This window comes from Macaca fascicularis, chromosome 6 (assembly GCF_037993035.2).
Source record: "Macaca fascicularis isolate 582-1 chromosome 6, T2T-MFA8v1.1".
NCBI classification, from domain to species: domain Eukaryota; kingdom Metazoa; phylum Chordata; class Mammalia; order Primates; family Cercopithecidae; genus Macaca; species Macaca fascicularis.
In genome coordinates, this window is record NC_088380.1 from 64,980,820 (window position 1) to 65,001,567 (window position 20,748).

Sequence of the window (20,748 nt, forward strand, 5' to 3'; positions counted from 1 at the left end):
CATTCTTGTTGGAGAAAGACAGTCAATAAACAGATAACAAAAGATACAGTAGGTCATAGGTGTTATGAAGAAAAATACAGCAGGAAGTGTCAAGGTGAAGAAAAAGCATGAATAGGAAAGGATTACTGCTAAAGTAACATATGAGCGACGATCTTAAGGGCAGGGTGGAACCAGCCATGCAGATACTTAGAGGAAGAGAATTCCCAGCACTGAGAACAAGTAGTGCAAAGGCTGTGATGCAGAACATGCTTGGCACATTCAGGGAACACTAATGAAGTCGGAGTGGAGAAGTGAGTGGGTGAGGCGGACAATGGTTTGAGAAGATGTCAGATCCAGGTCACTTGAAAGGTGTGGTAGACATAGATCATGTAGAAGTTTAACAGACATAGCAAGAATTTGACTTTGACTCTAGATGGCATGCCATTGGATGACTCTGAGCAGAGAGCAACACGATGTGAACTAATTGCTGTTTTGTAGAATAACTCTGCTATGAGAAGTTTAGACTGGATGGGCAAAAGCACCAGTCAGAAAACTGGTTAGGAGGGCATTTCCATTAATTTAAGAGAAAGATGATATTATAGTCTTGTGGTAAGCATAGGAAGTAGTAAGAAATATTGGATTTGTTGGGCAAAGTGTATCCACCATCCCCCAAATACACACACACACACACAAATCTCTATCTCAGCATTTATACATTCATGGTTTATAAATGAGGCTATTTATGCGTGGGACATGGTACCTCAGGCCTGTAATCCCAGCTCTTTGGGAGGCTGAGGCGGTGGGGGGATCACTTGAGGTCAGGTAAAACCTCATCTCTACTTAAAATACAAAAACATTAGCTGGGTGTGGTGGCCGGCACTTGTAGTCCCAGCTACTTTGGAGGTTAACGCAGGAGAATCACTTGAACCTGGCAGGCAGAGGTTACAGTGAGCCAAGATCACACCACTGCACTCCAGCCTGGGCAACAGAGTGAGATTCTGTCAAAACAACAAGCAAACAAAAAAAGAAACATGAGACCATTTATGGGGATGGGGCTGTTCTCCCTGCCCCAAATTTGTTGTCAGTGACTGGCAATCGTTTGTAAACCTTACTGACCACAGTGCCTGAGAAAGGTGCTTAAAAGGTTTGTGCGACTGATTTCAGATGAGTGGAATGACAGGCACAGAGGAAAGAAGGCTCACAGTAGGTATTTGGGGCAAGAAGATCTACGTGGGAAGCGCAGAAAGGCATGGACATTGTGGTGAGGGGCCTCTCAGAGAAACTGAGGTTCACATTAGAATGTACTTCACTTGAAAGAAGTAGAACTAAGAGAAGTACAAGAGGAGAATAGATTTAAGATGACAGGAAAGAGGCCAAGTTTCGTGGAATCTTTATTTTAAAAAAAAAAAAATTCAATATAAGTTAGATTTAGGAAATCAGGATTAGGAAAGGGCTCAGGATTTACTACATAACTTTCATTTTTAAATCAGTAAAACATTCTGAAATCCTTACATTTCAACTATCAATTCACTGAATAATGTCAATATTTTGATTATTTTGTTGCTTTTAAGTGATAAAAAAGAGCTGATCATAACTAATGGAATATGTATATGTACACATACACACATATACATATATATACACATATATACATATATACACGTGTGTGTGTGTGTGTGTGTGTGTGTGTGTGTGTGTGTGTAAGAAATTCCTCAGTTTCAAAGACTGGCATAGAAACGTTCCTATAGATATACAAGGATCATTTACACTCCTAGGATGAACAGACATGCTGGCATCATGAAGGTTTACTGGCGTTAATTAGGTACCTTTCAAGGGAGATAAAGGAACAATAGGAGATCACTACTAAAAAAAATATCTGCTGCAAAATAAAACTAATTGAAAACTGAGGCAGGACTAGGAGAGCAGTAGAGAATGATGCACCACTGAGAATGGGGGAAGAGGAATTAAGGCAGATACACCTGGAAGAAAGGTGGTTGGAGGAGCAGATGTCTTGTCTTTACATCAGGGTATTCCTCATGTATAAGGGAGACTTGGCCCATCTTGCATAAAGCAGTCAGGTCAGAGTGAAAATAAAAAGATGTATAACTGCCCAGTCTCTTGATGGAAATGTGGAGACCCCAAGTCTGGTATGGAAGGGACACAAAGCCAACAGCTATTTTTGCAGGTAAAAGAGAGGATTTTTTTGTTTCCTAATCCACGTCATCCTCATCTCTTGCCTTTACCTATAGATACAGCTTTCTAATCGGCCTTGCAGGTCAACACTTGTCCCTCTGTGCACCATTCTTCTCCCAGTCAATTACTGGCCTCTAAACTCTTTTTGAATAAATAGCAAATCTTATATTATCTGTTTCAACCTCATTTCCTGACACTCTTTCCCCACTTTACTCCAAATTGCATAACTTCCTGGTCAGTTCTTTAAAAGTTGCCTGTTCTAACACTGACTTCTTCCTCCCTCCCCAAACTATCTCTACAGTTAAGTTTATGTCCTCTTCTTATTTGATCCTATGGCAGCTTCCACCTGTCTGTCATAATATTTGATACACTTGTAATTCTAGATATGTCACCCCAGAATGTATAAAAGTGTCTGGTACATGGTAAACACTTAAATATTTGTTAACCGTTGTAGGTTGGATGTTTACTATTGATGAACACGAAGCTAAAAAGATAGTAGCTGATAATTATTGAGAATGAAAGGGTTTTTACACTAATTTACATTTCAGATAAGGTACAGCTGGCTCTTAGAGATGTTAAAAAGAACATTGAATAGGAACAAGTTTTCACTGAGATTAAAAGAAAATTCAGGTTTGAAATTACTATAGAACATTGTATAATTTCCCATGTTCACAAATTTAAAAAATACAGTACACTTTAAACAGAGTTCATGTAAGGTATATTTGAGAATCAATTCAGCTCCTTGGTGAAAAAAATTAAAATTTAGAATAGTTAATTGAATGGCTGTCATTTACATATTTTAAATATTTGCTCTTGAACTATGAATAACCACATAGAAATGTGAGAAAAAATAAATTTAAGAGGGTATTTATTTGGAGTATACTTTTAAAGCAAGTCTTATGAATCATGGTAAATACTCTTATATGTATGCTCAGGGTATTTGAGTGCACTTTATTCTCCAATTAAACCCAAGACTTAGAGACAGTTGCTAGCCACACACAAACAGTGTCACTGTCCACTATTTTACACAAACGGCAATTGAGTAGCAGGGGAGGGCCAATTCCCCAGTCCTGAGTTACTTCTGGGTGTGCCCCAGATGTTTAAGCTGCATGTTAACTAACTCATTTAGGCCCGCAGAGTAACTATTAATGCACCAAAGCTACAATTTGAGAAGATCTTTTATTTCCGAGAGACCTGGAAGAATCGCCAACAATTTGTAATATCTGTTCTTACCTGGGCAAAGAATCTTGTGGAGTAAAATTGCTTACAGAGGACATCTATTGCTATAGGGAAAGTTTCGGTTCACTTGAGTAAGAATTATCCTTAAAAGGGATAGAAAAATTCAGGAATGGAACAATATTGACTTCCCAAGACTCACAAGGTGTATATACCATTCAGACAAAGTTTTTAGCCTTGAAAAGGAACATCTTAGGGCCGGGCGTGGTGGCTCAAGCCTGTAATCCCAGCACTTTGGGAGGCCGAGACGGGCGGATCACGAGGTCAGGAGATCGAGACCATCCTGGCTAACACGGTGAAACCCCGTCTCTACTAAAAAATACAAAAAACTAGCCGGGCGAGGTGGCGGGCGCCTCTAGTCCCAGCTACTCGGGAGGCTGAGGCAGGAGAATGGTCTAAACCCGGGAGGCGGAGCTTGCAGTGAGCTGAGATCCGGCCACTGCACCCCAGCCTGGGCGACAGAGCAAGACTCTGTCTCAAAAAAAAAAAAAAAAAAGAAAAGGAACGTCTTGTATTATTGTTAATGTGAATATTTATGAAGCACTATCAGTAGGCCTAACTCAGTCCCTGCTCAATTAGGTTATAATTTAATTAGTCCTAAATGCAAATCCTCTAAATTGGGGTGGTTGGCTTTTGAAATGAATGCCAACTAATATTATTATTGATGGCTCACTATCTTCTGCTTCTCTCTCTCATTTCTCTTTTCTTCTTACCTTATACATACATTTTGCTCTCATACACCCACCCTCCCTGAATTGAAAGGATGTTAATCAAGGTACACCTGCAAAAGCAGAAGCCCTGTGGTCCACATTGAACTTTAAAATCCATACTAGTGTTTTGTACCTGAAAATTATAGGGATGTTTTGTGAATGTTTATAGGTCTAACACAGTTATCAAATATCAGTTTTGAACCACGAAAACATTTCTAAGATATTATGCAAACTAAAATCTAAATTGAGTTCTCTGTTTCCATTTGAATTTCACATATCTAAATTTCCTATATTTTTTCTGAGAGAGCTCCATATCTGTGCTGGAGTTGGTTCACTGCACAACATTTCTTACAGGGTAGACAGTACACCTTATTTTGTGCTACATTCGCTCTTGGGAAACCTCAGTTGTATTACAATCATAGATGGTCACTTACTAATATAGAAAGTAGAAAAAAAGGCTGCCCCTATGAAAACTATTTAATAACTTTAATAAGCTGCTTTGTAAATAAGTAAATAAAAAGATACACTTTCTTTTACCAAAGCAAACTCTTTATTATGGTCTAGTTCTGTGTCCTCAACCAAATCTCAACTTGAATTGTAATCCAAATTGTAATCCCCATGTTTTGGGGGAGGGTCCTCATGGGAGGTGATTAGATCACGAAAGAGATTCCCCCATGCTGTTCTAATAATAGTGAGTGACTTCTCTGGAGCTCTGATGGTTTTATAAGGGGCTTTTTCCCTCTCCGCTCTACACTTCTCTCTCCTGCTGCCATGTGAAGAAGAACATGTTTGCTTCCCCTTCCACCATGACTGTAAGTTTCCTGAAGCCTCCCCAGTCATGCGGAACTGTGAGTCAATTAAACCTGTTTCGTTTACAAATTACCCAGTCTCAGGCAGTTCATTATAGCAGTGTGAGAATGGATTAGTACATTAAGCTGGTACTGAGAGTAGTGTGGCACTACTGCAGATACCTGAAAATGTGGAAGCGATTTTGGAACTGGGTAACAGGAAGAGGTTGAAACAGTTTGGAGGGCTCAGAAGACAGGAAAATGTGGGAAACTTTGCAACTTCCTAGAGACTTGGAGGGCTCAGAAGACAGAAAGACATGGGAAAGTTTGGAACGTCTGAGAGACTTGTTGAATGGATTTGACCAAAATGCTTATAGTGATATGAACAATGAAGTTCAGGCTGAATTGGTCTGAGAGGGAGATGAGGAACTTGTTAGAAACTGGAGCAAAGGTCACTCTTGCTATGCTTAGCAAAGAGGCTGGTGGCATTTTGTCCCTGCCCTAGAGACCTGTGGAACTGTGAATTAGAGAGACGATTTAGAGTATCTGGTAGAAGAAAATTAAAAAGGAAGCACACTATAAAAGTTTGAGAAATGTGCAACCTGATGATGTGATAGAAAAGGAAAACTCATTTTCTGGGGAGAAATTCCAGCCAGCTGCAGAAATTTGCATAAGTAATGAGGGGCTGAATGTTAATCACCAAGACAATGAGGAAAATGTCTCTAGGGCCTGTTAGAGGCCTTCACAGCAGCCCCTCCTATTACAGGCCTGGAGGCCAAGGAGGAAAGACCTTATTTTGTGGGGTGGGCCTAGGGTCACCCTGCTCTGTGCAGCCCTGCATCCCAGCTGCTTCAGCCCCAACCATGGCTAAAAGGGGCCAACATACAGCTCAGGTCATTGCTTCAGAAGGTCCAAGCCTCAAAGCTTAGCAGCTTACACGTGGTGTTGGTCCTGCAGGTGCACAGAAGTCAAGAACTGAGGTTTGGACACCTCCACCTAGATTTCAGAGGACGTATGGAAATGCCTGGATGTCCAGGCAAAAGCCTGCTGCAGGGACGGGGCCCTCGTGGAGAACTTCTGCTGGGGCAGTGCAGTAGGAAAATGTGGGGTGCAAGCTCCCACGCAGAGTTCCCACTGGGGCACTGCATAGTGGAGCTGTGGTAAGAGGGCAACTATCCTCCAGACCCCAGAATGGTTGATCCACCAAGAGCTTGCACTGTGTACCTGGAAAAGCTTTAGACACTCAATGCTAGCCCATGAAAATAGCCAGGAGTGGGGCTGTACCCTGAAAAACTACAGGGGTGGAGCTTCCCAAAGTGGTGGGGGCCCACCTCTTGCAACAGCGTGACCTGGATGTAAGACATGGAGTCAAAGGAGATCATTTTGGAATTTTAATGTTTAATGACTGCCCTATTGGATTTTGGACTTGCATGGGGTCTATAGCCCCTTTGTTCTGGCCAATTTCTCCTATTTGGAATGAGTGTATTTACCCAATGCCTGTACCTCCACTGTATCTAGGAAGTAACTAACTTGCTTTTGATTTTACAGGCTCATAGGCGGAAGGGACTTGCCTTGTCTCAGTTGAGACTTTGGACTTGGACTACCTAGTTAATGCTGAAATGAGTCAAGACTTTGGGAGACTGTTGGAAAGTCATAATTGTGTTTTGAAAAGTGAGAAAGATGAGATTTTGGAGGGGCAAAAGGTGGAATGATATGGTCTGGCTCTGTGTCCTCACCCAAATCTCGAATTGTAATCCAAATTGTAATCCCCATGTTTTGGGAGAGGGAACCTCATGGGATGGGATTAGATCATGGGAGCAGCTCCCCCTGCTGTTCTCATGATAGTGAGTGACTTCTCAGGAGATCTGATAGTTTTATAGGGGGCTTTTTCCCCCTTCACTCTGCACTTCTCTCTCCTGCTGCCATGTGAATAAGGACATGTTTGTGCCCTCTTCCACCATGATTTTAAGTTTCCTGAACTTTCCAGCCATGCAGAACTGTTAGTCAACAAAACCTGTTTCCTTTATAAATTATCCAATCTCAAGTAGTTCTTTATAGCAGCATGAGAATGGACTAATACACCCTTGTAGTGATTAACATTTTCATCTTTTAAGAATAATCAAAAACAGATGTGCAGCAAAAATGTCATACCATTGCTTCCTGTGCCCTGTGATACACAGTGTAGCAACGCAGCACTCCTCACTAGATAAACATTCTCAAATAACAGTACAGGGCACACAGTTCTAGGAAGGCAGACCACACAGCTTAGAAAAAGTATACGCTGCAGCTTGAAGTGCAAACCACAATGAGGCAACGAGGAGCTTATGTCCACTCTCAATGTAAAACATATCTCTGTTAGGTCCTCAAATCCCTATGGTTCTCTGCAGTCACCCATCAATGACAACTAAGGGACCATGAAGGGGGAGACATGGACTGTCATTGTCTGCTGCACCATTCTCCTGGTGGTTTGATTAAAAAACACTGAAACTGAAGGATATGTTTAGAAAATAATTGTATGCGTGCTTCAATGCATCTTTTCTCTCTACTTTTAAACTCAGGTAAAGTCAAATGCATATATATTCTTATTATTTACATCAATGACTGTTTCAGGAGGTTGACATGTCTTGTTATCTAAAACCACAGAAAATTTGAATGTTGATCAACATTTAAAATGGCAACAGGAATCTTTTCCCATTGTTTAATTTTATTTATTTATTTATTTTTTTGAGACAGGGTCTTGCTCTATCTCCCTGGCTGGAGTACAGTGGCGTGATCTCTGTTCACTGCAACCTCCGCCTCTCAGGCTCAAGCAATTCTCCCACCTCAGCCACCCTAGTAGCTAGGGACTACATGAGCATGCCACCACGTTTGGCTAATTATTTTGTATTTTTTTTGTAGAGATGGGATTTTGCCATATTGCCCAGGCTGGTCTCAAACTCCTGGGCTCAAACAATCCACCAGCCTTGGCCTCCCAAAGTGCTGGGATTACAGGCATGAGCCACCATACCTGGCCAATTTTATTTCTTATTTGTCCTTTTTTGTTTGTATAGCCATTCTCCTATTGATAGACACTGTTCATTTTAATTTTTGACTATAACAAAGAATGTTTTGGGGAAATTTTTAAATTTATTTTCTTCTTTTTTTTTTTTTTTTTTTTTGAGACGGAATCTCGCTCTGTCGCCCAGGCTGGAGTGCAGTGGCCAGATCTAAGCTCACTGCAAGCTCCGCCTCCCGGGTTTACGCCATTCTCCTGCCTCAGCCTCCCGAGTAGCCGGGACTACAGGCACCGGCCACCGCGCCTGGCTAGTTTTTTGTATTTTTAGTAGAGACGGGGTTTCACCACGTTAGCCAGGATGGTCTCGATCTCCTGACCTCATGATCCGCCCGTCTCGGCCTCCCAAAGTGCAGGGATTACAGGCTTGAGCCACCGCGCCCGGCCGATTATTTTCTTATGCCAAAACAAAAGCTTATAACAGAAAATACAGGCAAAACGTGACTATGTAAAATTTCTGCAATTGTACTTACCCTGAAATAATCACTGAACGGCATGGTGGTTGTTATGGTGTGTGCATGCGTGCAAGTGTGTTTACAACATTTATCTTTTTCTGAGTATAAGCTTATATGTAAATTTTCAATTTACATATATGAATAAGCAAATGCATAAATTTGTAAAAATTGAATGGTACTACACATACTTTTTATAAGATCCTTTTTTTAATCCTGTAAGGCTATTAAAATATTCAAAACACTATCCATATTCTAGTACTACGTTCGCAAAGTATTCATTTTAAAATATCACTGTAGTAGAGTATATTACAGCAGGTAAAGAAGTTCAGTTGAAAGTTACACTCCTAATATTTGAGAGAGATAAGAATGAAGTTTGATGTACTTAATCCTATTGCAATAAAGTGAACTTTCAAATATTTCAAGCCTTCATTGCAAAGTAAAATAAGATCTATTCTTATTTCTTCAAAAATTTTATATATTTAAGCAGGTAAGGTGTCTCCAGCTGAAAGAAATACTTTTATGGCCAGCCTTCCAAATTGTATACCACTTTTTTCTCTTTTAATTCTTCTGTCTCAGATATTTAATTAATAAGAGCTGCTGTAGCAAGGGGCTTGTCTATAATTTTATTGTCACCATTTCTGAGTCATCTACTTCTGATTTGTTTTAAAATCAAATGCAAGATATTTGGCTAACATACAATCACCATCAGCTAGGAATATAACAAATAAACCAATGACAGCCTTCTCTGACGCACTCTTACTTTTATCTGAACCATTTTGCTAAGAAAAATTAGTTTATTTATTCATTAAAAGTCTTAAGTATCCTTCTGTTATATCCGAAACCTCAATTCCTCAACTCCTTTTTTGTTAGTTGGCCATCAGTCGTCAACCATCATCCAGTTAAAGTCAATGATGTGAACAGTTAAAGTCAATGATGTAAAGGTAAGCAAAATTCTTTTAAGTTCTGCTTTGAAAAGAGGGAACAAAACCCTTGGTGACAGGAGTTTGTAATCTAAAAGCGGCACTGTGATTAAGTGACATATTGAAGAACACATACATGTGTGCCAGGAAACAAATCTATCCTGAGTACAATCAGAAACAGAGATTCTATCAGATATATTATAAAGCTTGCTTAAGGAAGCCTGAGGGAGCAGTGACAATCTTTATTATGGAAAAGGGTATAGTTTGAGAAAATAATATTACATCAAACTGGGAAGGCCAGCTAAGAGAATGGATGACAGAATCAGGATATAAAAAGAGCATAAGGCCTAAATATAACCAGATGGAGTTAAATAGGGTCATATTTGAAGTCCTGCCCTTTGGTTAAAACAAAAACATCTAACTGAGCAGCTGCCGAGAGAGAAGGAGATGATGCCTAAGTCAAGCCCTTTTAGTTAAGTGCATGATGTCACAATGATACGATGAGGCAGCCAGCGTCTATCAAACTAAAGTCATTTTCATTGATAAATCACCCCCAGGATGAGGCAATGAAAAAAAGAGTCTCTATGATGCTCTGAGCTAATTGAATTACTTTAGGAATTTCTGGAATTTGCTCATCTTTGGGCCGTTAAATTACAAAAGAAGGTTATGAGATAGGAGCTAGCCTAATGGGGAGTCACTAGAAAAGGAAAGAGATGTGATAGTATAATGGTAGCCAACTTAAGGAATAGAAAACATAGGGAACAGACCTGATGGTTACAGATACAAAAGTGTCACATGAAAATGGAATTTCAGGCAGTTGTGCACCGGGTCACCAAAATGTCATTCCCAAAGTATACTCCGTCGCACCTCGCCACTCTGTCCTTGACCCTCAGCCGAATATGACATATCTCTGGAAGCCCGGCAGATGCAAGCTGAACGGTTGGCCATAAGAGCCCAGTTGAAACAAGACTACCTGCTTCAGTACAACAACCCTAACCGCCAAGAGCTCACTGAAGATCTTGCCTTGATTCGAGATCAGCAAATGTCTATCCTAATTTCAGACTCACTCCTAAAAACTCACTCTTGGAAGCTCTGTGTGGAATCGGGCCCCTGTTCTTCTGGTATTATGTTTTCAAAACTGACAGGGATAGAAAAGAAAAACTTATCCAGGAAGGAAAATTGGATGGAACATTTAACATCTCATATTAAGTCTGGCAATGATGACTATATGGATTCTTACTTAAATAAATCATCTATTAATCATTAAAAAAAAAAAGAAAGAAAATGGAATTTCACTCACCCTGTGTGTTTCCAAGATTAACAAGTAGGAGTAATGCTACTTAGAAGTTTTGTGGAGGCCAAAGTTCAGTGAAAGCAAGACCAAGCCAGCAACACAGAGCCAGCCAATGACACATCAACATTGACCAGGAGAAGGATGGCCAGCAATGGGGGCACAAGCATTGACCTTTGAAGGGTCACATCACAGCTGTGTTAGCACTGAACCACAGGGCACTGGTGTCTTCTTTCATTCTGAAAATTCGGATTCAACAAAAAATTTGTTTCCTTCCCAATTTACCTTCCTTTGAACTAATTAAACTTCTGTCCTCTTCATCCCTCAACTATTAAATATTAAAAAATATGTTGACCAATTTAAGGTTTTGAAATAAAAACATTATACGACCAAAAGGTTTGATAGATTCTCAACAGCATAACACTGTCTACTTTTCTGTAGGTATCTCCTGAGCACCAGATACTAAGCTCCCTTGATGAAAATAGCTTTTCAAAACATGATAGATATGCTAGTGCACTGTATTCAGAATAATGTGAGTTCATACGGACTTGTCAGGATGTAAAGAACATACAATGCTTGGTGTGTTTCATGCGGGCCCCAGGTATGGCCCTGGTGCAGTGCCTCTCACATTGAATACACATATGAATCACCTGGGATCTTACTGCAATGCAAATGGTGAGTCACTAGGTCAGGGTGGGGCCCCAGAATTTCTACCAAGTCCAGGTGATATTCATACTGCTGGTTCATGGATCACATTTTGAGTAGCAAGGTAAAGCATATTTCCCATGAAGCAGCATTGCAGAATGTTTATTACCAGGCCAATATTTACCTAGGCATTTCTTTGCTTTTTATATTAACACTTCTATTGACACAGATCATAAAATTTCTGTTTTCCTTTCTTCGAAAATTAAAATATACAGTATACTAAAACTTCAAAAGCAAAAATCAGACAGTTTTTCCCCCCAGGTACTTAAGAGGATACAAACCCATGAAACTTGGCCTCAATTAGATTACAGTGGTCCCTCGGGATCTTTGGGGAGTGGTTCCAGGACTCCCTGCAGATATCAAAATCCATGGATGTTCAAGTTCCTTATATAAAATGACATAGTATTTGTATATAACCTACACACATCAATATACTTTAAATCATCTCCAGATTACTTATACCTAGTACAATGTAAATGTTATGTCAATAGTTACTATGCTGTATTGTTTAGGGAATGACAGGAAAAGTCTGTACATGTTCAGTATATACACAACCATATTATTAAAAAACAATTTTGGATTGAATACACAGATGTAGAATCCATGGACACAAAAGGTCTACTGTACTTGGAAGTATCAATAGGAAATTTCATCAAAATTGATGGTGAATTTTGCACAGAATTAACTCTCATTTTGTTTTTATTTATTCAGCATATGTAAGTCGGTCTCTAATAATAAAATAATTACAATGACTATTTTTCTCCAGCTCTAAATTTATTATAGCAACAACTCAGGATCAAATATAATTTGAGATCCCTTTGAAGGGGTATAAGCTGTTGGTTGATAATGATGTTGAGTAGATGGTCCAAAAAGACTCAGTCTGAACATCTTCAATTGTTTGCCTTAGACCAAATTTTAAGTGAGTGTAAGAATTCATCTTCTTTGAATACGGTGTATTGAATTTCTTAATGAATTCTCCAGCAAACATGAAAAAGTAAATGATGTTATCCGGGCAAGACTGTTTCCTTATAGCAAAGTAAGAATGTCATCTGTGGAGTTTTGAAACTTTATTGTAAATCATCACACATGACTCCCGGGGAAGCTTGTACGTGTATTCTGAAGTAGAAACTGCCCTTTTAGCGGTGATATTCAGAATCTAGTCAGGCTGATCATTGTCCTAGTCTCAGCTTTTAGCCTCCTGTTTCCTTCATCTGAAATGTTCTTGCCCTTCACCTCCTTCAAGTCTATGCAAATGTCAAGCTGGAGGGCCACGCTATTCAAAATTGCATCCCTACTGATACTTCCTATGTCATTCCCTTTTTTCCTTAGCACTTACCACTATCCAACATATAATATATTTTTTTACTTATTTTTCTTGAATATTGTCTATCTTTTCTGTAGTTTTCTACTGCTGGTGTAATAAATTATCAGAAACTTAGTGATTTAACAATTAAAATGTATCATTTTATAGTTGTGTAGATCAGAAGTCCAACACAGGTCTCAAAGGGCTAAAATCAAGGTGTCTTCAGGACTGCATTCCTTTCTGAATGGGCTAAGGGAGAATCTGCTTCCTTGACCTTTCTAGCTGTCCACATTCCTTGGCTCCTGGCTCCCTTCCTTCATTTCCAAAGCCAACAAAGTTGCATCTCTCTAACCCTTCTTCTGTTATCACATATCTCTCTAACATAACCAGGGAAAAGTCTTTGCTTAGAAGGACTTGTGCGATTAGATTGGGCCCACCGGGCTATTATAGACACTACATCTCCAGGTCTGTGCCCCTAATCAAATCTGCAAAATCCTTTTTTGCATGTGAGGTAACGTTCATATAGTCCAGGGATTAGGCAGTAGAACTCCTTGCAGGGGCCATTATTTTGCCTATACTCATTGAAATGTAAGCTCCAAAAGGTCATGGATTTTTATTTGTTTGATTTGTTATATTCCTAGCACTTACAGCAGCACCTGGTATACAGTATAAACTCAAAAAATATTTATTTCAGCAAATTAATGAAAGAAAATTGAATTGGGCTAATGATGTCATGACAAACACATATTTGAAGTGCAGGTGCTAGACACAGACCCTTACTAGATTTTTTTGTTTTGATTTTTGAGATGGAATCTCACTCTCACCCAGGCTAGAGTGCCATGGCACTATCTCAGCACACTGCAACCTCTGCCTCCTGGGTTCAAGCAATTCTCCTGCCTCAGCCTCCCAAGTAGCTGGGATTACAGGCACCTGCCGCCACCATGACCAGCTAATTTCTGTATTTTTAGTAGAGATAGTGTTTCACTATGTTGGCCAGGCTGGTCTTGAACTCCAGTTAGGTGATCTGCCTGCCTCAGCCTCCCAAAGTGTTGGGATTACAGGTGTGAGCCAATGTATCTGGCTAGCCTCTACTAGATGTTTGAAGAGTTAACCACTTTAATTAAATAAACCTTAGTCCTCATTTGAAAAATGAGACCATCACTTTGCCCACTTCATAGACTGGTTTAGAGAATCAATCAATGTGATTTGCATTAAAGTGGTCTGAAAATCCTCAGCTAAAGAAATGTAAATCATTGATACTATACTTTTTAAGCTGGTCTTAGTATTCTTACCTAAAAATTTCAGTTTCTTTGAGCTCAAAATATCAGCAATTTTGGTCACAGTTCACTCCTCAGACTTTCAGAAACCCCATTCAAGATGCTGAAAAAAATGTGGGAAAATCTTAAAGCATGGCAATACCCTTCTTTGGTTTCTTTTTTGCCAAACATACCATTCCTCAGGGTCACTGCCCTAGACTGAGTGTAGCATGATTGGACCATCTAAGAAGATGGTGGGATAACAGGAAGTTATTTGGAGTCTTCAGAGCTCAGTCTAGACCAGGCTCTTTTTGACTGGGCATTTCCATTAGTATCTCCAAGTCACCCTGCTGCCTAGAGTTCATCATTCTCAACTACATATTATTAAAACATGTTAGCAAGTACTGCAGTGGTGCAGAAGAAAGTCACTAAGAGCCTTATTGTTTTTATTTCCTTAAGGTAGGACTAGAACATAATTTAACTAACACACTGTCTTCATATAACTTAAGTTTATAACCAATATCACATAAAAGATAACATGCCCACAAATACTTGTAGAGTTATTTTGCTGATCTTTCAACAAATAGCACTTAGAACTTTTATCATGTATTTTTAGAATATTTGTACAAGGAAATGAGCCTCTCCAATTTTATTGAAAACATTTGTCAATTTTATTAAATTTTTTAAAACTCAGAATTTGCTTGGAACTCATATGCTTATATTTACTAGAAGACTAAAAATCTAAAGGTTTAAGAGAATTTTCTATTGCCTTAGCAAATCTGTAATGCCAAAATTAGAAAACAGTTATTTTTCTCCAGGATCGATGTAATTAAAAACACTAAAGTGGGGGTCAAATGATAACAACAAAGCACTCTTAATATAGATGTGGTTTGTTTCTCTGGGCCTATGACTATATATGGATATTTGGAAACATTACAGTGTTTGGCTACAACAAAGCTATTCATTGTTAGTCAACAGATATGCACATTGTGGTGAAAACTCAACCAATAAAATTGTTAATTTAATGCAGTGATTCTCAAAGTGTGGTCTCCAGACCAGCAGCATTGGTGTCACTTGAGGACTTATTAGAAACATAAAATTGGAGGCTTTACCAGAGATCTACAGAATTAGAAATTTGGGGGAAAAGGCCCGGTAATGTGTGGTTTACTGGCCCTTGTAGGTGATTCTGATGATCATTAGTGAATGCCCTTTTACTTTCTTACCTTAAAATCTTATAATCTTGTTTGATAATGTATATGAAAATGCACAATTGCTTTTTAAAATGTGAAAATCTGAGTCAGCAATTAGGGCCAAGTCATATCTAAAAATCATGTGGGCAGAGTATTCTGAAAACTAGATGTTTGAATCAGCTGAAAAGCCGCCACTGCAACCCAAACCTAAAACCTCCCCTAAAACCCAAACCCAAAAGTATTATTTATTCAATAATTTACATAAATTATCCATGTAAAATAAACATTGTATATATGAAGAAATGCTTTTCACATATTAACTGAAATCTAACTTATTTTGTTGGAATCTTCTCTCGCATTTTAGACATATTTTCCAGAGACTGATTTTCTTGCTCCACAATTGTATTGGAAACCCCCCAAAAAACAAAACCAAACAGACAAGGCAACAATATTCTCTTTTAATCAACTAGATTTTTTAAATCCAGAGTCTTAAAAATATGGGTATTTTCCCCTGTGAGTTAAATAAGCACAAAACAAACATATTATATGGTCTATAGTCTTATTTTAGTAACTGGAAACACTATTTTGCCTGCATTCCAATTGTTATGGTAAAGGTGAAGCCAAAGTCCTGAGACAGCCTCAAGGATCTGGTGGCTAATTCTTCCAACAGAACCAAGGACAGTGTCCCAGACAATGAGGTCTGCTTCAGCTGCGTCTCACAAGGTGAGTGTCCAGGGTATACAGAATGGGGTTGAAGACTCTTTCCACAAGAGCAGCAGAATAGCATGCACATGAAAGTACTCCATTACCAAGAGCCCTCAAGGGATGAACCTGTGTGCAATGGAGTTACACCATCCAGGACTTCCAGAGTAGAGGACTGGGGGTTATTGGTAGGCAATGGAGAGCCAATGAGATTTCAGGTTGTGGATTTACATATCACAGTCTCTTGTTAGGAGGATGAGCTCCAGCCAAAGTGTAAGCTTTAAACTGAATCTTACAGAGCCTGTTGTCAGGAAAGTCTGGCAATTTCTAGCTTGCCAAAAGCCCAGGCGAAAGCAATAGTGGTGGTGATGGAGGCTAGAATGTGAGAAACCTTTGGGCCAGGTTTGAATGTGATGGCTGAAGGAAAAAATAGGAAACAAGGTGAAAACTTGGGCTTCTTGTTAAGAATTTCTTAATATTGGGTATGATACTTATTTTGCATTACTTATCCATGCAAACTATTGAGGACAACAAGATAATTTTGTGCTTAGATTGGTGTGTGTGTGTGTAGTGGGGGGTCCTCTATCATGTATCTAGCTGATTCAAATCATTTTTTTCTAAATGATAGGAACACGTGAAAAGTGATATCTCTGGGAGTCAGAGCAAGTATGGATCCATTTCTTAACTAGCAGTTCTTTAAGTGGAAGTCTGTGAACCTCTAAAGCAGCAGAGTCATGAAAGACATTTAGAAAAACACAGTCACCTGGGTCCTGTCCCCAGAAAGCCTAATGTCATTTTTCTGGGTGTCTGGCCCAGGCATCAGATTTTTTAAAGTTCCCCAGGTGATTGAAAGTGGATAAGAACTAATGCTTGAAAATGTAAGTGAAGGCTTTTTTCAATTAGATAATATAACTTTAATTTCATTCTGTTGATTTGCCTAATAATGTGTTGTGATGCTAATGAAACCAAAGTATTATATATTTACCTCCTAGGGATTATGCAAAAACAAATAAGATAATAGGTATTACAGAACATCAAGCTGATACTTATTTGGGCCCTGTTGTCAGCAACAGTGTTACAGCATTTTTCTGCCGGGAGTAAATACTTACATAAATCACTGGGAAAATACAGCAAAGTAGCATAATTTCTTCACTTTTACCTTTAACATGTGGGCTATAAAGTTGTCTATAAAATACTACCTGCCATAACTTATAATAAATACATTCTTTTTATTGACATAAGATGGGTAAATATAGTTTTTAAAAGGCATCAGAGGAGCGATAAAGGCAAACTGGATGTCAACACCCATTTTGAGGGTGTTAATTTTTCTTCCAGGAAGTTTATAAATGGCAGGTCCTGGAAATCCTAAAATCCCTAGATGGACTTTGCCTGGCACATACTTGACATTCAATAAAAATGCAGTAAATGCCTGAACAAGACCAGCACATGTGTTGTCTTCATATAGTACAGTAACACTACATTGTTTGGGCTGGGTTGTGCTGAAAAAGTCGATCTCTTCCAAGACTTAAAGAATAGTGTCTAAAATTTAGCAATACGAAATCTGGGCAGATGTGTAATGAAAGTGCTATGAAATGATTAGAATATCTAAAACAAAGAATAAAAATACCATGGATTTGCTAATTTTGGATACACAAATATGGAATATATCAAATACACATGCAGTTCTATCTGTAATATGTGATTTAAAAAATTAGCTTTTGGCTACTTTTAAAGATTTTCAACATGAAAGTTGGAACTACCCAACTTCCAATGAAGAAGTCTCAGCTCTATGCATCTGCAATATTTAACTTCTCCCACTTTTTTCAAATCTCTTCGATTTCAGCTGTTATGACACATTTCCAAGACCTTTATTCAGACCTTTACAAGCTTTTGAAAAGACTCTCTTTTTTCTTTAATATGAGATGTATTGTTTACCTATTACACTGAGTGGCACTACAGAAAAACATGGATAATCTGTATTTCTGCACTCTTTGTGAATGAGCTAAATGCAATGTTTACCACCACAAATTTGGTACAACCTACATGAAATAAGACCTCAGTTTTAAATATAATACTGTTCCACATAGTATGACAAATATATACTTGGTATATGAACCATTTGGTATGCTACAATAAGACCCACCCCCAATTTAAGCAGGCTTATCTGAAGTTTACAGAAGATTTAATATAGTTTCTAGATGGTTAAATATATATATGTATGGGTGTGCGTGTATGTGCATGCACACATATTTGCTGAGTGGTTAATATAAAAGCTATGATAGGATGTGAGGATAAACACTGTGTTATCTAAGTACTATAGAGAAAAAGAGTTCTGAGTATCTGGAATAGGATAAAGATCACAGGAAAAGAGATTTCCATAAAAGAAGCTTTGACAGCTTTGACCAACTCCTAACTGTCTGCCTGTAGTCTACATTATGTATGATTAGAAAGTTTGTGTTTCACACAGAAACTTTCCAATTATTAATTAGGAAAACATTTACACATGGTATGTCACATGAGTAGGTTTGTCTCCTTAGCAGACCACAGTAATGCAGATATTAAAAAGGATATGTTGTCAGAAATAAATTATTCATGCTTCCTAACTTTTCTAATTTGGTAATTTGAAAACATTAATAGTATTTGGCCATTCTTAATTGTGTTGATGACAATCCTTGCTCTCTTTATTCCTCAAGGCTAGTTGAAATTTATTGAATTTATATTAATTTTTATGACCATCTGTGGCTTCTCAAAAGTAAAATAACTTCAGAAGCTTCATAATTATGGAGAAAATATGAGGCAAAACTTTGCAGAATGATTTATAATTTATATGAGATTTTTATTTACTTTTTGAGAACTATCACTTGAATATGTAATCATCAAACAGGTGACCTTCCACTTATTTGATATGATAGAAGAAAACTTCTAGCATTCCAATTTTAACATTTTATTTGAAAATTCACTGCTATAATAACACTATAGAATTAAGGAGAGTTGTGTTGTAAACATAGTCCTTCTTTTTAAAAATGGGAACTCCTATTTTATCCTTTAGCTATTATATTCATCTACTCATTTTTAGTGTTGCTTTCACCAAACAACACGTCTATAGTAAATATATTTATGTTTTATGATTACAGGGAAGTGATTCCTAATGAAAACGAGAATAGAGTGTTCAAATTGGGGTTAGACCATCCCAGTTCTGTCATAGTTTCCATTGTTGAAATAAAATCCCCACTGAAAGATAATAGGTCTTGTTAGTTGGCAGGCAGGTTTCATTGAGTAAACAAAGTTGCTTTCTAGGATTTTGTGCAGAAAATTCTGCAACTCTAAAATTCACATAATACTTAAACTGACATCAAGAGTAGTGCCCGATCACTATAGAAGTAATCAATGACTGTAAAAGTTGTTTGGCTTTAGCCTCTGCTGTGAAAAAGCATGAAAAGTATTTATGAGAATAGAGAGGCATAACGGGTTGCATTTTCCACAGTTTATTGGACATCTCTACTTGGACAACCACAGACTTCTCAGACTCTACTAGCCCAAATAGAACACATAATTTCACCCTCAAACCCACTCCTCTTGCTGGACTCCAAACTCAGTGAATGGCCTACTGTTCATCTAGTCGTCCCAAGTGTCTTCCTGTTCCTTGCTGTCATATATATTGAAATGCCAGGTCCCGTTGAATCTGTTTCCTAAGTAGCTATTTCCTAAATCTCTTTACTTTTCATTCTCCCCTTGCTGCTGGTCCAAGCCATGAGTACTGACTGGTCTGAATTATTGCAGCAATGTCCCAGCTGGTCTCCTTTCCTTCAGCACTGTCCTTCCCCAATACACTCTCTACAGCACAGCCAAATACTACAAACTCAAAGGCTTTCCCTTTTGTTGGATTGAAGTCCAGAATTCTTAACATGGATAGCAAGGCCTGCTATTTTCTGTTCCCTGCATTACTCTCAGCTTCATCTCCCATTATTCTCCAGACCATGTGCAACTGTCCTCTCTGCATCCTAAACTCCACGATATGTATGTTCAGTAACGTGGTAACATCAAGAACTCTCCACTTTTCAACTTTGCATATGCTCTTCTCTCTGCCTGCCCTGTCCGTCACCTTGCTAATTTCTATTCAGCCTGTAGCTTTAGTGCCTCTTCCATGAACCATTCCTGAACTCTCCATCACCCAGTCCTGAAATCAAGGATGACTGCTTGCATAGCATCCTATATTCTGCCTCATCCTGAAAGTGATTATACTTCACTATAATTGATGTTTACTCATCTAGCTTTACCATTGGACCTCCGGCTTCACGAGAATCATGTATGTGAGTATCCTGCTCACTGTACAACCTTAGCCCATTATAGTGATAAGTCTACGGTAGGTGCTCCACAAATATTTATTAAGTGAATTAATCTGAATGTAGTTATGTACAAAGACCATAGAGTTCAGATTTTTGTCTATGCCCTTAGCTATCATGTCAAAGAACTGCAGGGTAGTGCATGATAACTAGCTGTCAGCTTATTACAACAGACCTCCCTGCAATACAGTTTCACCCACCCTACCCCCCCCAAAAAAATTCTAATCACTAGCCAGATTTAAATCTATTTGACTCTACTTCTTTCAGCATTGATAAGAACTATAGCAGCCATCATTTAAGAAGAGAATTAAATTACTAATATCTGTCTACCCATTTCTCTGAGAAAATGAAATTACTTCTCTACAGAATTAAAACACCATTTCTTTGAACTTGATGCAGAAGCCAATTTTCTTTTGTATTCCTGCCTCAAAAAAGAATATATGTCTAGACAGAATATTAGGGAAGTTATTCCATAAGATATACATTTCTGCTAGAATAAACTTCATTATTTCTACGAAATTATGGAAGTAGCTGGCTATACTTCTCTACTTACTTCTTAATTTTTAAAAAATAACAAAAATATCAAAACTAGATAAAAGAGAGTCTACTCCATATTTTCTAAAAC

The 20,748-nt window shown here is 38.4% G+C and overlaps 1 protein-coding gene and 1 pseudogene across 5 annotated transcripts in view; one reads left to right on the forward strand and one right to left on the reverse strand.

Annotated features, from left to right (window-relative positions):
• Positions 1-20,748, reverse strand: part of PDE4D (phosphodiesterase 4D) — an 807,734-nt gene that overhangs the window by 549,217 nt on the left and 237,769 nt on the right. The window lies entirely within an intron of this gene.
• Positions 10,066-11,542, forward strand: LOC135971293 (NADH dehydrogenase [ubiquinone] 1 beta subcomplex subunit 4 pseudogene; annotated as a pseudogene).